The 15609-nt window shown below is 42.3% G+C and overlaps 1 protein-coding gene and 1 long non-coding RNA gene across 2 annotated transcripts in view; one reads left to right on the top strand and one right to left on the bottom strand.

Annotated features, from left to right (window-relative positions):
- RUNX1T1 (RUNX1 partner transcriptional co-repressor 1) overlaps positions 1-15609 on the top strand; it is a 134254-nt gene that overhangs the window by 51745 nt on the left and 66900 nt on the right.
- Positions 5950-7358, bottom strand: LOC140620119 (uncharacterized). The gene is made up of 2 exons (XR_012019856.1): positions 6920-7358; positions 5950-6298 (listed from the first exon to the last, which is right to left on the bottom strand). It is a non-coding gene; the product is annotated as an uncharacterized lncRNA (long non-coding RNA).

Raw genomic sequence — 15609 nt, forward strand, 5'->3', positions numbered from 1 at the left:
GACCTTTTCTCTGGTGCGGCCTCCCTTTTGCTCAACTCGCTGCTAATTAATTTCCACACCAGAGAATCAGCAGGAGCAGGAATAAAACATAAAACTAAAATTGGTGAATGTTGGTTCATGAGGATTTCTGAGAGCCCAGAAGCTTGTATAATTTACTATGAGCTTTGTCTGAGTTTTGACTTAATTTCTAACATTCTAACATTCTATTATCCAGGGTAAGAAGCATTGACAATTATAGAAAACGACCATTATCTGATTAAAAAAATTAGAAATTTGGAGATAAATCCGACTTCAAGGTGTTAGGATTTTTAATAGTGTCTTCCCCATATCTGATTAAAAAAAAATTAGAAATTTGGAGATAAATCCGACTTCAAGGTGTTAAGATTTTTAATAGTGTCTTCCCCAAAATTCTGAAGAAAATGTGACTGAAAAATTTCACCTTTGCCTTTTTAACATCATCTTTTGTGGTTGTGTTACTATGAAGATATAAAACAGTCATGCTAGTTTTTATTTTCACTGATCTAAAGTTACATCTGTATATTAATTAAATTTTGTGAGACAGGACGGAATCATAGAAGCTTTTTATAAAGTTCTTACACTTTTGTGATAGCCTACTAGAACTTAGCTGTTTTTTGTTTTTTTCCTTTTAGTAGGATTTTTCTAGGTTGCTGATATTGAAGCTTGACAAAGGATAAAGAGCTAGATGTTTCTTTTTGGAAAAGGATTTCATAAACTTGGTTTGGGGGGCATTTGAGGATATTTTAGCTAATCTTAGATCACGAATGTCAATTTTCTTAAAATAATGTTTAAATTGAATAAAATTAACTTTTGGGGAAACTTTTTTTTTTTTTCTTCTTTTTTTTGAGGGGGCAGGATGCTCTATAAAGAGATGAGCTAGCAAAGAGAACTGACAAATTTGTTTGAATTAAGATTCCTCCTTAGGAAGGAAGATTCCTCTTCCATACTCATCCATCTTTTTTTTTTTTTTTTCCTCTTCTTTTATAACAAAATAAGAAATATGTTTTCTTGTGAGAGAAAGGAGAAATGGGCGAGATTGAGGTTGGGTTAAGTTCTCTAGGGGTGAACAATTAAGGCCATAGGAGAAAGGGGTAAAAGAGAGCTTGTAAATTGGAATGAAAATAGAGTTGTTTGCTAAATCTTTTCTTTCTAACACATGCTATATATCCCACAGCATAGGTGAAGTAAATTAGTAAAATAATGTGGGACAGAGTCTCCCTGTGAGAATGTTCGCTTCGCAAGTAGACACTTTCCTTTGTGTGAGCGTATGGGGGGGCTCGGATTCTGAGGGTCGCAGGAAGGACCGGCTGCCACTTACTAGTGCTTGTGTATGCTCCAGGCCTTGTGTATGTGCTCCACGTCCTTACTTTCTCTCTCAATCCTCAAAATCACTTCCGGAGGCTGTTGCCAGGACCACCCATATTTTAAGGTGAGGAACTAAAAGTTCAAGGATCAAGGAATTGGCCCAGGTTTCGGAGGCGGGCCTAGGATTCCAGTCAAGGTTGCCGACGTCCAACCCACGCTCTTGGTTACCTGCCTGTGCTCTTGCCAAGTGTGTCATCACCGTGTCACGGGCGGGGAGCACTTTACCTTCACATAATAAAACCATAGAGTTTTTGCAGTTCAGAGAAATCTTAACCATACCTTTGTTTTATAGGGGGGTGGGAGGGGGGAAGGAAGAAAGAAAAATAAAAACATCAAGCCCAAAGTTTTAAACAGTCTTTCATTCAGCTAGCCAGTGAGCCAGCAAATGTTTACGGAGTATTTACCGTGTGCCAAGTCGTGAATAAGTCAAACATAGCCATGTCTTCCTGGAACCCAGGTGGCCTTTATGTATGTGCGTGGTGGGGCATGACTGGCGGGGGCCTTGGTAGCATCGTGTGGTAGTTCTGCAGCATCGTCGTATAGGTACAGGGGTCGGGGCGGAGGCCTGAAATCCTACTCCTTGGCTGTGAATCCTCTTCGCTAGCAATGGGACAGTGGGCACACTGCCTACCTAATCTTTTTAAGGTTCTGTATTTTCTTCACCCGTAAAATGGTAATAATAATAACACCCATCGTATTAGCTTATCGTGAAGGTTAAATGGGTTAACACACGCAAAGCATTTAGCAGGGCACCTGGCACTTGGCAAATGCTCACTAACTACAACTGCCATTAAGATCTTTTGACACTTTTAGCCGTGGTGGTGGTATTTCACCCTGGCAGAGAAGACACCCACAAAGGTATTTGTAATAAAATGTGTGTTACCCTATGTTAGGGGAAGGAACAGATGGCTCTGGGTGACCAGTAGACCAGAGCTCCTAATTCCCAGTTGGTTCCCAGGGCAGAGTCTCACGTAGCAGCGCTATTTTCTTTCTCACTTTTCTTTTCTTAACTTGATGGATTTCTTTATCTTGTTGTCCTAAATCCTGGTGTTTCCGACTTGCCAGCAGTGTGACAGCAAACATTTATTCAAGATCCAGCTAGGTGCCAAGCCCTGTGTGGAGTGCTGGGGTGGAGTAATAGGACCTTAACCTTTCACGGGACGCACGTGCCTTTGTGTAGGTGGAGAGTGTGACCCACGTGGACACACACCTGCCAGCGTAACAATTCTAATAGGCGACACTGGATCCAGCTGATCCACTTAACGGATATATGCAAAGTAGAGCCTAAAGGAGGGAGTCATTGACTCCCTCCGGTTTGAATGCGGAGCAGGGGTGATTAGGGAAGGCTTCGTGGAAGAGGTGGCATTTGTTCTGTGCCTTGAAGGAGCACAGGCCTGGTGTAATCAAAAGACATTTCAAATATGAGGGAGTATGTACAACAGAAATGCTAAGGCCCGGGCAGCATGGCTGGAACTTAGAGCCGGAGAAAGGAGCCGAAGTAGACATCTACCTTGTAGGTGGGAGCGGCAGAGAGGAAGCCAGTGTATATTTCTAAGCCAGATCACGTGGTTGTTGGCTTTGAATGTTCATACCACTCTGGGAGTAATGTGGACGGGGAGCTGAAGAAGGTGGGGTTTGCAGTCTACCAGGTGAGATCCGGTGATGATTGGCTGCAGCATCATGAGGAAGGAGGAAGGGGGGAGGGAGGGAGGGAGGGACAGCGGGGTCTGTTGTACTATCTAGAGAGAACCACAGGGCCCTCCGTTGGATGTAGGGTCATTTAGGATGATCTGAATTCTGATTTGGGCAACTGGTTACCAACAACCAGAATAGGAAATACCTACATCAAGAGAAGACCGTTCACCTTGAGGCACACCTTCCTTCCAGGTTGATCTGGTGTGTGATGACAAATAGTCCGCGAGGAGCTGGACCCCAGGTTTAGCAGAGACGTGTAAATATATATATTGGAAACCTGGATTCACAGTCACTCGCGATAGCTGAAACCTTTGGGGTGACTCGGGAGGAAAATACCTTGTAAAGAGAGGAGAGCCTTGAATGGGAAGGCCAGGGCAGTGGAGAGAGTGGAGTGCCATTAAACTCAGGGCGCAGAGTTTCACGGGGGGTGTGGTGCACAGTGTGAAATGCCGCAGAGGGGCCGGGAAGTGGTCGGGGTCAGGGTGGCCTTGTGGATTTGGCCATCGGGAGGGAAGGTAGTTGCCAGTCACCCCGGAAGCCTGGGCGTGGGAGGCTGGAGGGAATGCCCTCAACGCGGAGGGACGGCTCTGTGAGTTCTTGGCTGGGGAGACTCGAACAGGCCTCGGTTCTTGGAAGAGGGGGGTAGAGGGCCTGACAGACCGAAGATGAGAAGGTGCGATGCTTGGTTGAGCCAAGCCCTTAGAGGGGAAGTTACCTCTTTCCAAACTCAAGACTTGGGTGGGGAGGTCAGCAGGGGCCCTGAGGAAGGGGTTGGCAGGGATTTATGCCCCATGACCTCACTTTGCTCTCCCAAGAAGGGCGTGAGGTTATCAGAATTTGGCTGGAGGCTTGAGGGGAGTCCAGCGATGTCTCTAAGATGGACACACCCTGGTTTTTTACCCCATGACTTTCTTGCCCCACCTTGTCTGGAGGGGTAGGGGGTGCCCAGCCATGCTGGGGACACACTCGGTCTGGAAGGCCTGCCTTCTTCATCTTCTCTGTCCTGTTCACCTTGTCTTCTTTGCCTATCGTACCATGCATCTGACCTTGACCTCGGCGTGGACTCATGGTTGTTAACCCTCCCTTTTGTGTTTCTGGTTCATGATACCTCCCTGTTTCTTTTCTTGCTCAGTTTATAACCAGTGCACGTCCTGTTGTTCCCCCCCCCCCCCCCCCATTCCCCCAACTGAAAGTCAGAATCCTGTCTTCCTCATTTGTTGCAACAGATCTTCTGGAGCACTTCTGTGCAGACACGGCTGGGTCTGGGATACAGCAGTGCTCTGGGGGGAGAGCCCACTAAACTCCAAAGAAAAGGATGTAAAAGGATTTCAGATTTTTTAAAAAATTTTATTTATTTATTAATGAGAGACACAGAGAGAGGCAGAGACACAGGCAGAGGGAGAAGCAGGCTCCCTGCAGGGAGCCCGATATGGGACTCGATCCCGGAACTCCGGGGTCACGCCCTGATCCGAAGGCGGACACTCAACCTCTGAGCCACCCAGGGATCCCCAAATTTTGAGTTTTTAAGTAGGAAACTAACTAATGAGCAGAAGAAAGAGCCTGCGTGAGATTGGATGGCCAGGGAAGAAGCATTGACTCTTGAGGAGGTGACACTGACGTTGGAGCAGAGAAGGTGGCTGTGAGCCGGTCGTTTGTAGGGGGGAAAAGGGGAATAGTAATTTTTTCCTAGTATTTACCATATTCATAAACATTGTCTTGCCATGTCCAGTTTCTTTTTTTTTTCTTTTTTTTTAAGTTTTTATTTATTTGTGATAGTCACAGAGAGAGAGAGAGAGGCAGAGACACAGGCAGAGGGAGAAGCAGGCTCCATGCACCGGGAGCCCGACGTGGAATTCGATCCCGGGTCTCCAGGATCGCGCCGTGGGCCAAAGGCAGGCGCCAAACCGCTGCGCCACCCAGGGATCCCCATGTCCAGTTTCATTGGCTGCTGTCTCTGAGTAGGTAACTGCCAGGACCTGCCTGTGACACGGTTGTGTCTTTCCTGTAGATGATGCTTTGGTTTCTGAAGGCCCAATCGCAGACCCGTAGCAGGTTATCCTTCATGTGCAGGCAGAGAAGGACCGTATTGGTTTGTTTGTTTAAGGACGCTACCTGGAAGTGCAGCTGCTCCTAAGCACCTGGTGATGTATTCAGCGTGGGACGGGAGGGAGGAATGGGATGAAAATATATTCCCTCCACTTAGTTGCACTGGTGTTTCTGTAGGTCCTCTGTCCTTCCACTCAGGTAATTGTGATTCCCTAGCCCATAAGGAAAAATGTGTGTGTGTTGTATGTGTGTGTGTGTGTGTAGCCGCCTTCACGAGTCATCACCATTATATGGATCCTTTTAACTGATCACTGCAGATGTAATCCCAGAAATACGCATTTTGGAGACCAGTGTGAAGCTCCAGACTTTGTGTAGGTGGGTGTCACAATATCTTTGATAATCGTTCCCAAAGGGACCAGAGGAGAGTTCCAGATTGCTTAGAGGTGAGCAGAGCAAAGGAAGAACCCAGGAGAACAAGGAGGCATTGAAATTAAACTTAACTGACTTCCTACTCTTGTCTGGAGTCAACCCAAGGAGACATATCAAGACATATCAGGGGAGAATCTGTTGTTTTCTTGCATGTCTACGCGTGTACAGCTAAGTTTCGGTCTTTCAAAGGAAGAAGACGAAGAGTATGTGGGATGATTTGCTAGGCTTCAGGAACTTCCCTGAGATGCCCTGGCCAGTACTTCCAAGAAGGGAGATGCACTTACCAGGTGCTTGTTTGACCCCTCAAAACAGAGGTTCCCAACATCTTTACTCCGTGCCAGTCAAGGAATGTTGACGTTCTCAATCCCAATGGGCTTTGTTGCCACGTTCTATTGCTTTGCTTTTTTTTTTTTTTAAAGGTGAAAGTAGTAGGGATATCATCATAGGGATGATTTTTGGATCTATCCTGATTCGAGTTATTGTTAGTAACAAGTTACTACTAACGTGGGGAGCCTTGATTGAGAACGACTTCCTTTGTGTTTAGACATTTATTACTTTTGCGATTAATGTATCTGACAAACGGTGTCAAGAAGGTCGTGTTTTTGAAAATGATCCTATAGATCTCTCGCCAGCGACGTTTTTCATTTGTGCATGGGAGGAGTGCTCTTTGCAGTTGTCCATCAATGTTTGGTTTGATTTTCCTCCATTATCATTCTTGATGAGCTCAGAGAAGACATCTCTAGTGCTATATGAAATATAAATGATTTCCTAGTAAATGGATGGGAATTTAGACTGTCATCTTAATTTAATAACATGTTTACCCACATGGAAAGCATATATACAGATGAAACTACATTAAGGACTTATTAACTTGAATTTATTTATGTGTCTAGTTGAGACATATCCCTGGAACTTAAGGTGGTAGAGCGTGAATTGTTAAAAATGTGTCATTCAGACTGTCGCTACCCAGAATTTTATAGTTCTGTGTCCCCTGATGGTCTTCCTGAGATTAAAAGGCATGCAGGCTTTAAAGGGTCTTGAAATAAGGGAGGTGAAAATAGACTTAGTCCGATGTGTTTGAATATACACATCCAGTTATTTCTTTGGTAAATGGAGCTTGAGCTTTCGTCCTTAGGGAATATTTATTAGCAATTCATTAATTAGGGCACCTTCCCTGAATTACTGTATTCATTTAAGTAAGGCTATGGGGCCTCCATGCAAAATTGTATTATGCAAAATATTAACTGAGGCGGCATCTATTCAGAAACGATGAATGGGAAATTCATACAACTGTACAGCATTTATTTTGACCTCCTTATAGTTTCACCGTATTAAGCTAAGGAGAAATAGCCATTTAACCTCATACCTTCAGTCCTCGATTGGTGTGTCCATATTATTCCCTGTAAAGAAGTTGCTAATAAAATTCATAGGCAGTTCACGCTTGTCTTTGGGAACCCTTTGAGATGACTTAGCTTTTTGGTGAAACTCCTTTATGTGGAGGGTTCTGGTGATGTTGCAAGGTGCTCCTTGAACGCTTTATAAGGAATTTGATCCTTTACTTGGGGATTTTACTTCTGACAGTGCTCTGGCGGACTTGAGGATTCCCTCGCCCCATGACCTGTAGGTCTTTTCCCTCCTGTCTCCTACTGTACGTGGACTTCTTTGTTAGTAAAATAGCATTTGTTCCTTTATCCAGTAAACACCATCGTTAGACACTGTTAGATGATTGGGATTCTGAGGTGAGTAAGGCACTTCTTGTACCTTTGTGATGCGTTCAAGGGTGTTCATGTGCTACAGGCCCTGTAGAGAACCCCACCTTCCAGAACCCTCCTTTTGGTTATCTCGAATTCCAGTTTTTCACTCCTTCCATCCAAAGCTGAATAGTTTTGGTAGAGTTCCAATTACAACAAAGTATATTGTTCCTTGAGTTTTTTTCCACGGGTAGTTTCATTCCTGGAAAAAAACGAGATGGTGCTGTGTTTTATCTAAATTGATTTTAAGGCGTGTGGTTATTTTGTGAATCACTCACCAAGAGAGAAATACTGCCACTAAGCACTTCTGCTTAGTGCTTTGACTCCATGGATTTGTAGCACTCATCCCAGCTTCAGAGAGATTTTATAAGGAGAAAATAGGGGGGCCTTAGAGTTGTCTAACTACAGTGTTTTGTTTTTTTTTTTTTTTTATGATAGAGAGAGAGAGAGAGGCAGAAACATAGGCAGAGGGAGAAGCAGGCGTGGGATTTAATCCCGGGTCTCCAGGATCGCGCCCTGGGCCAAAGGCAGGCGCCAAACCACTGTGCCACCCAGGGATCCCGTCTAACTACAGTGTTAAAAGTGAGCCAAAAGTAGAAAAGAAAGAGACTTTTCACGACATAACTATTTGATGGTGATTTGAAAGCTCTGCCCCATTGGGAACTATTTACATAAGAGTCAGCCACTCTTAATATCTGATGTAGGTTCCTTATATACGCATCCTTCCAGATGTTAACCTACACACAAACACACATCCCACCTTTTATAACTGTCTTAAGATAGTTTTTGTTTTGTTTTGTTTTTTAAGTAGATCTTAGAACTATTTCCCTGACTTGGTATATTTTAAGATCTTTCCATGTAAATACACACGTCATTCAGTTCCACTGTATGGTTCTATTAGAATTAGAATTGCCAAATGCCCATTGTTAGACAGTTCAGTTATTTCCAGGCTTCTTCAATATAAACATCCTTGTACACTTGATATTGTTTATTTAGGCTAATTTCCACAGTGTGGAGTTGCTATATTAATGGATATATGTAATTTGGAGACAGTGGATACGTATTTCCTATTGTCCTACAAGAAATTTGGTATAATCTTACAAAAGAGTGTTAAAACACCAATTTGTACTACAACTAATATTATACTGTCATTTTAAAAAGAAGATTTTATTTATTTATTCATGAGAGAGAGAGAGAGAGAGGCAGAGACACAGGCAGAGGAAGAAGCAGGCTCCATGCAGGGAGCCCGATGTGAGACTCGATCCAGGGACTCTGGGATCACAGCCTGGGCCAAAGGCAGATGCTCAACCGCTGAACCACCAAGGCGTACCACTATATTGTCATTTAAAAAAGTCTACCAATATGCCGGGATTGAAACTCTTTTCCCCATTGGGTTATAGATCATTTATATTTCTTTTTTTTTTCATTTATATTTCTTTTGTACAATTCCTATTCCTACTCTTTTACAACTTTCGTTAGGTTTTTCAGGCTTTAATTATTGACTTGATGGAGCTCTTTATATATCAAGGATATCAAACCACTGTTGTCACGTAACGGAGGGCTGTTTCCTGGGTGCCACTTGCCTTTTCCTTAGTTTTTTTTTTTTTTTTAAATTTTTATTTATTTATGATAGTCACACACAGAGAGAGAGAGAGGCAGAGACACAGGCAGAGGGAGAAGCAGGCTCCACGCACCGGGAGCCCGATGTGGGATTCGATCCCGGGTCTCCAGGATCGCGCCCTGGGCCAAAGGCAGGCGCCAAACTGCTGCGCCACCCAGGGATCCCTTTTCCTTAGTTTTTATTTTTTTTTTTCCACTCAAATTTATTAATAAATCCAGTGGCACTTTGTCATGCCTTTTTTTTTTTTTATCAAGGTGAGAATATCTTTCCTAATCCTAAGGTTAAATACATATATATCTATTTTTATATACTCAATATATTGCCTATATATTTAATATTTAAAAAACATTTATATTAAATATTTTATTCATATGGAAATGAATGACTTTGGATACGTGGTATGAGAAAGGGGTTTATTTTATTTTTTTTCCAAATTGTCTAATAGTTTCTAAGAAAGTTTGTTGAATTGCTTTATCTTTTCTTAATTTGACAAGTCATCTTTATCATATATTGAATTCTTAGATGAATGTGTATCTGTTTCTCAGCTTTATGTTTTTTTTTGCTTCTTTTAAGTTTTTATTCTACTGTATTGGTTATGTCTGTACCAGTAGCACATTCTTCAAATTGTTATAATTGTATGGTGCATTTTAATAAATGCTAAGCTACATTTCCTCGTTATACTTCATTTTCAAAGTTTCCTAGCTGTTTTCAATTTCATTTCAGATTGACTTTTACATTTGTGAAATTCTGGAAAAATTCTAATGGCATTTTGGTTGGGGATTACATTATATCTAATGATTATAGTATATACTAAATGGACGCAGAACAGACATCTTGATAATTTAATTTTTTAAAGAATAGTTTAGGGAGCACCTGGCTGGCTCAGTCAGTGGAGGGTGTGACTCTTGATCTCAGGGTTGTAAGTTTGAGCCCCACATTGGGGTATAGAGATCACTTAGCAAAAATGGAATCTTAAAAAAAAAAAAAAGAGAGAAAAGTTAAAAAAACCAAACAAACCAAGGGCCTCTTGTGTACAAAATCCTTGTTTAGATAATGGAGAGAGAGGGTTAAAAAGATAAGGACCTTCCTCTTTCATCCTCATCAACTTTTATAATTATAGAAAGATTTTAAGTAGATTGTATACTGTAGGAGCATTTTAAGACAATTTTGTCAAATTCGTGTATTAGAAATACCACTCTAGAAGCAAGGAGGAGAGGGGGTTTTTTGCAGAGAGGGACCAGAGGTAGGGAAAACCCTTCAGAGGCTCTGTAGGTTCTGAAGCCCAGGCCAGAGCAACTAAGGGTGAATCCTAAATGTACTTAGAAGTGGAATTGATAGGATACAGGGAATGGATTGGACGTGGAAGGAGAATGGTGTGGAGGGAGGAGTCTGAGGAGGATTGTGGTGCCTTGGGCTTGGGCAACTGAAAGCACAGAGGTTGATATATAGGAGGAGGCCCAGATTTCCTAAGTCAGATGTTAGATATGCTTCTAAATACAGGTGTCAAGGGGTTGTGAAGCAAGCTAGATGCCTTGTCTGGTTCTCAGGAGAGAGTCCTTCGCCTGAAGATAGAGCACGCTGGCAGGATTTGTTGCAGTAGATGGGAAGGCCTGCACCAGAGACTAGAGGGAGGAAGCCAGTGGAGAAGAGGAGGAGGTGAGGCCCTGGCGGAGAGGCCAGAGGCCAGGAAAATTCACTAAAACTCCTAGCGACAACTAGAAGAATGTCCCCACAGGAGAAAAGGCGTAAGAAGCGGCCCAACAGATCAAGTGGTGCTGAGAACCCAAGTAAGATAAAGATTGAACAGTATTTTGGATTAGTCACTAGAGTTTGTAGCTATTGTTGGGGGATTTGGGCGGAATGGTGTCATTGGAAGTCTCACTGACATGGGAATGGGGTATAATAGACAGGAGGGGTGCCCATTGTTATCACCATTATTTTAATATCACGATCACTGAAGAAACTTTGAAATCCCTCTTAAGGAGAATAAAGACTATAACTGCTTGGCCCTGCTTGTACCTCCAGGTCTTGGAAAATGATCTGTGTGTGTCCGCCGTTGTGCTAGGTTCTCGGCAGCGTCCTAAAGTCCGAGACTGAGCTGATAAATGATACGAAGTGGAATGTTACGCTCCCTGCCATCCCAGGGCGGTTTGCTGTCTGGTAGGGGGTGATAGACAAACGAGTAAGGACGCAGTTCTTTGTAATAGTTGCAGTAAAGCCTCATAAAGAGCAATTAGGTGGTATCGGGGAGCTTACAATCCTGGGGACTGGGGAGAGACCAAGGACGCCTTCCTTGAGTAAGTGAATTTGAGCTGAGATGGGTTTTCCAGGCTGATAGGCCCCGAGGTGAGGCGAAGCTCGCAACCGATAAAACCAGGGAGATGTGAGATGAGATAGGGAGGCCGCACAGACTAAATCTGTCTAGGTTGTAGGTCATTTAAAGGGTTTTGGATTTTATCCTGAGAGTAAAGATTAAACCACTGAAACACTTTGAATTAGGGAAGTAACTTGATCCGATCATTGGAATGGAAATTTCTTGAGGGCAGTGATGTTTCTTTTGTGTCCACTGTCTTCTCTCCCTAAGATGGTACCTGATGGCTCAGGTAGTTTTGAATAAATGCTCGTCCTTCCGTCCTTCCTTCCTTTCTTCCTTCCTTCTTTCTTTCTTTCTCTTTTTCTTTTCTTTTCTTTCTTTCTTTCTTTCTTTCTTTCTTTCTCTCTCTCTCTCTCTCTCTCTCTCTTTCTTTTCCTTCCTTCCTTCCTCCTTTCTCTCTTTTTCTTTCTTCTTTTTCTTTTTTCTTTTTTTCTTCCTTTTTCTTTCTTTTCTTCTTTTTCTTTCTTTCTTTCTTTCTTTCTTTCTTTCTTTCTTTCTTTCTTTCTTCTCTCCTTCCTTCCTTCCTTCTTTCTTTTTTCTTTCTTTTCTTTCTTTCTTTCTTTCTTTCTTTCTTTCTTTCTTTCTTTCTTTCTTTCCTTTCTCCTTCCTTCCTTCCTTCCTTCCTTCCTTCCTTCCTTCCTTCCTTCCTTCCTTCCTTCCTTCCTTTTTTTCTTTCTATAAATGCTTTCATTTAAGTGAGTGAATAGTTTTGTTTGACAAGATGATCCTGCCTGTTGGTCCTACCTGTTGTGGGATAAACTGATGGCAGGGTTAGTTAGGGTAAAGGGTTTCACCAACCAGCTCCTGAGAAAGTCCAGGGTAGCAGTGGTGGCACTTGAGGGTGCTCCTGGCAATGGAGAAGCACAGTTAGGAGGAAGAAGAATTTGGTGGCGGCCCACCTGCAAGAAGATGACCTTCAGGATGTTCTATGTAAGAACAACAGAATCTTGCAGGGAAATCTCTAAGTAAACTATGACTTGACTTATCCTGCCTTTTCACAAATGATTCTTTTCAAAAATGGTTCTGCTCTGTCTTGGTTTTTGACATTACCACGAACCTCTAGATTCCTACTTGCCCAAAGTTTAATTGTATTTATTGCCAAGCTCTGTGAATTTGACATAGACTAAAAAAAAAAAAATAAATGTCTCCAGAATCTTATTGTCTCCATTCTAAAGAGCCACTTCCATGCTGGATGCCTGTATTATTTCTAGCCGAGGCTATTGCCAACCAGGACTCCAGCTCTCTTGCCTTTCTTGCCCTATATCTTCCCTGCTCCATACATATCCATAATATAAGGTAGAAATGAGCATATCATTTAACTGCCTAAAAAAAGAAAAAAAAAAATCTCAGTGCTTTCCCAATTGCCTTAATGGGAATTTGAGCTACTATTACTACTTGTTTTTGTTTTTTTTAAAGAGTACATACATTCTATTAAAGTCAACAAATGTTCATTTGAGCTCCTGCTACTTACTTGTCTGCGATTTAGCCACAGGTACTTACCCTGGGTACCTTCATCATTTTCTGCCTTGATTCACTAGCTCTTACCTGGATGATGGTAACTGACAGCAGTGGCTGCGTGTACTGTCCTCCGTGGCAGCTCCACAAGCCTTCTTAATAGCCCTTAACGCTGGCAAGTGAGACAGATGCTACTGGAAGAAGATTGTCCATACTTCAAGATTGTAAAATGTTTGCATCACTTATTATTTAATGATTTCTTTCCCACTTTCTGGAATACTCTGCAGTTTGGCAGCGGGGTGTTCTGTAGATACTTACGCTCAATTTATGGGCCCTGGGCGATACTTGTGTCTTTTTCTGCTCCTTACATAAGCAGAAGTTACTTTTCTGTGCATTTGAATGATTTAGTTTTTCCTTAATAAGTATTTTTATCACAGCCATTCAGCGAACATTTGCTGGCTGCCTGTGCGAGGGGGTTCAAACTCTTCTCAAACAGGAGACTTTTTTTTTTCCATTTTTCCCCCCAAAGGAAATCTTAAAAAGACACTAATGCCTAGAGCACATAAACATGGAACAGTGCTAGTTGAAGTGGAGTAGCTAAGCCCTGTGCTGCATGATACCTACCTGGTGGCCTCCAGAAAGTGGTTCTCAGACTTGGAGGCAGGCATCACAGGAGTAAAGGTGGTGACAGCTGTGGGGGAGATGACATTTCTAAGGAACTAACAGAGATAGATGCCTGGGGTCCTGGTCCGCCTCCCCATGTCCCCATTCACATGACCAGAGGTCCTTTCCATATTTTAGGAAGTTAGTAATAGAATTTTCTAGATAGAACCACCATTTGGGTACTTGTTAATGTTCTTAGTGCTTTCTCTTGATGGTCTGCAGGTCATCTTTGTCAAAAAATAAGCAGAGTGCTTGAGACTATTTCCTGCTTCTACTAAGCATGTTTCCCTCCATTTAAACGGGTGTGTGTCTTCCAGCATGTCTCCTGTCTGCCTCCCTCACCCTTTGTCTCCCACTGCATAACCATAGTTTCTAATAGGGCTCTGGCTGTTTTGTCAACAACTAGCTTTGCTTACTCATCCAACAAATCAAGTGCTTACTGTTTCAAGCACTCTTCTTAATGCTATGGAGGCTGGAGGTAACAGGTAGAAATTTCTGCATTCACGAAGCTGATGCTATGGTTGGGGAGATACTCAAAACCAAGAGAAATATGTCAAGTACTAGCTAGATAAATGCTTAAGAGGAAGGGAAGGGAAATTCCCACTGTTCCCATAAGGACATGACCCAAGCTTGCTTGCTTGCTTGCTTGCTTGCTTTATTTATTTATTTATCTTTAAAATTTTGACCCAAGCATTATTAAAGCCATTTTTCTAGAAATAATGATAGATTCGTGTGGATTCACCTCATTTTTTAATTTTTTAAATTAATTATTATTATTATTATTATTATTATTATTATTATTATTATTATTTTTGCCTGTCTTCCATCTTAGCCCAAGTTCATGGTCTTTAAAGCTGTGACGTTGGTCTTCAGGCTGTTATCTGATTACAGATTCTCGCTGCTGGCTCAGCCTCTGACTGGTTTATTCCAGGACTGAGTCCTTGGCTTCATTTTCATTAGTGCATTTCCACTGGTGTTTACTGATTACCTGTCTTCCTCTCCCACTTTTTCAGAGCTGAGAGCTACTTATAGTCATTGGGCTTCAAGTTATTGTTTTTTTTCTACTGCTTAGCCACCAAATGAAATCATATGCAGAAACCCAATGTATAAAACAAGTAAACGATCTGAATGGGGGTGGGGTGCCTGGGTGTCCCAGTCCATTAAGAGTCTGCCCTAGCTCAGGTTAGGATCACAGGGTCCCCGGATCAAGTGCCACGTCGAGCTCTCTGCTCAAGGGGGAGCCTGCTTCTCCCTCTCCCTCTGCCTGCCACTCTGCCTACTTGTGTGCTCTCCCTCTCCCTCTCTCTCTCTCTCTCTCTCTCTCTCAAATAAAGAAATCTTAAAAAAATACCTGAATGGGATTGAAAGTATTTAGGATGAAGCCAAAGGCCCTCCTCCTCATCCCTACTCTTTTCATTCTGCATTGTCACCTCCAGGGACTCTTGCCTTGGAGCCAGTATCCAGTCTGGCGCTGTGATTTTGTGATGATGGAAGTGTTCCAGGGCCACGTTCTCTAACAGGGTAGCCACTAGCCACAGCTATGCAGCCACGGCGGTTGAACTCTTGAATGTGGCTACTGTGACCAAGGGACTAAATTTTGAAATCTGACTCTGATTAAAATGTATGTGCTCACCGGTGGACAGTACAGCCGTATTGGAAGAGGAAGTTCCAGTTGCTCACTCACAAATTTAACATTTACAGAATGTGTCTTTATTTCAGTTTTCTAGATCATGTATAAAATAACATTAGTTTTAGCTGATACTGAACTCTGAGAAGGCCTGGAATGAGTTCTGGTTTGTAATCTCGGACAGATTTTCCCACCCTCTGGGCCTCAGTTCCTTTTTATAAGATGGGCAACTCTGTAGTGCCTTCTCATTGTGAGGTTTAAAATGACACAAAACATGCAGTGTATTTGGTACAGTGTCCATGCCCTATTCTAAGTGACTTACCCTAATAAGTTTTTTTTGGGTGTGTGTATATTTTTTTGCTTGTAAAAACAAAGCATTCTTATGTAGAACATTTAAATAAATGAGAAAAATAGCAAGAAGAAATTAAAAATAATGTGTCATCCCACCATCCATAGACAAGCAACAGAAAAACTTGTGGAATGTAGAAAAGCATATTTTGGTTCATAATATGCTTCTCTCTTTGTTTTGAATGTGCATATGTATGATTGCACTATTACTGTAAAA

This window comes from Canis lupus, chromosome 28 (genome assembly GCF_048164855.1).
Source record: "Canis lupus baileyi chromosome 28, mCanLup2.hap1, whole genome shotgun sequence".
Lineage (NCBI taxonomy): Eukaryota > Metazoa > Chordata > Mammalia > Carnivora > Canidae > Canis > Canis lupus.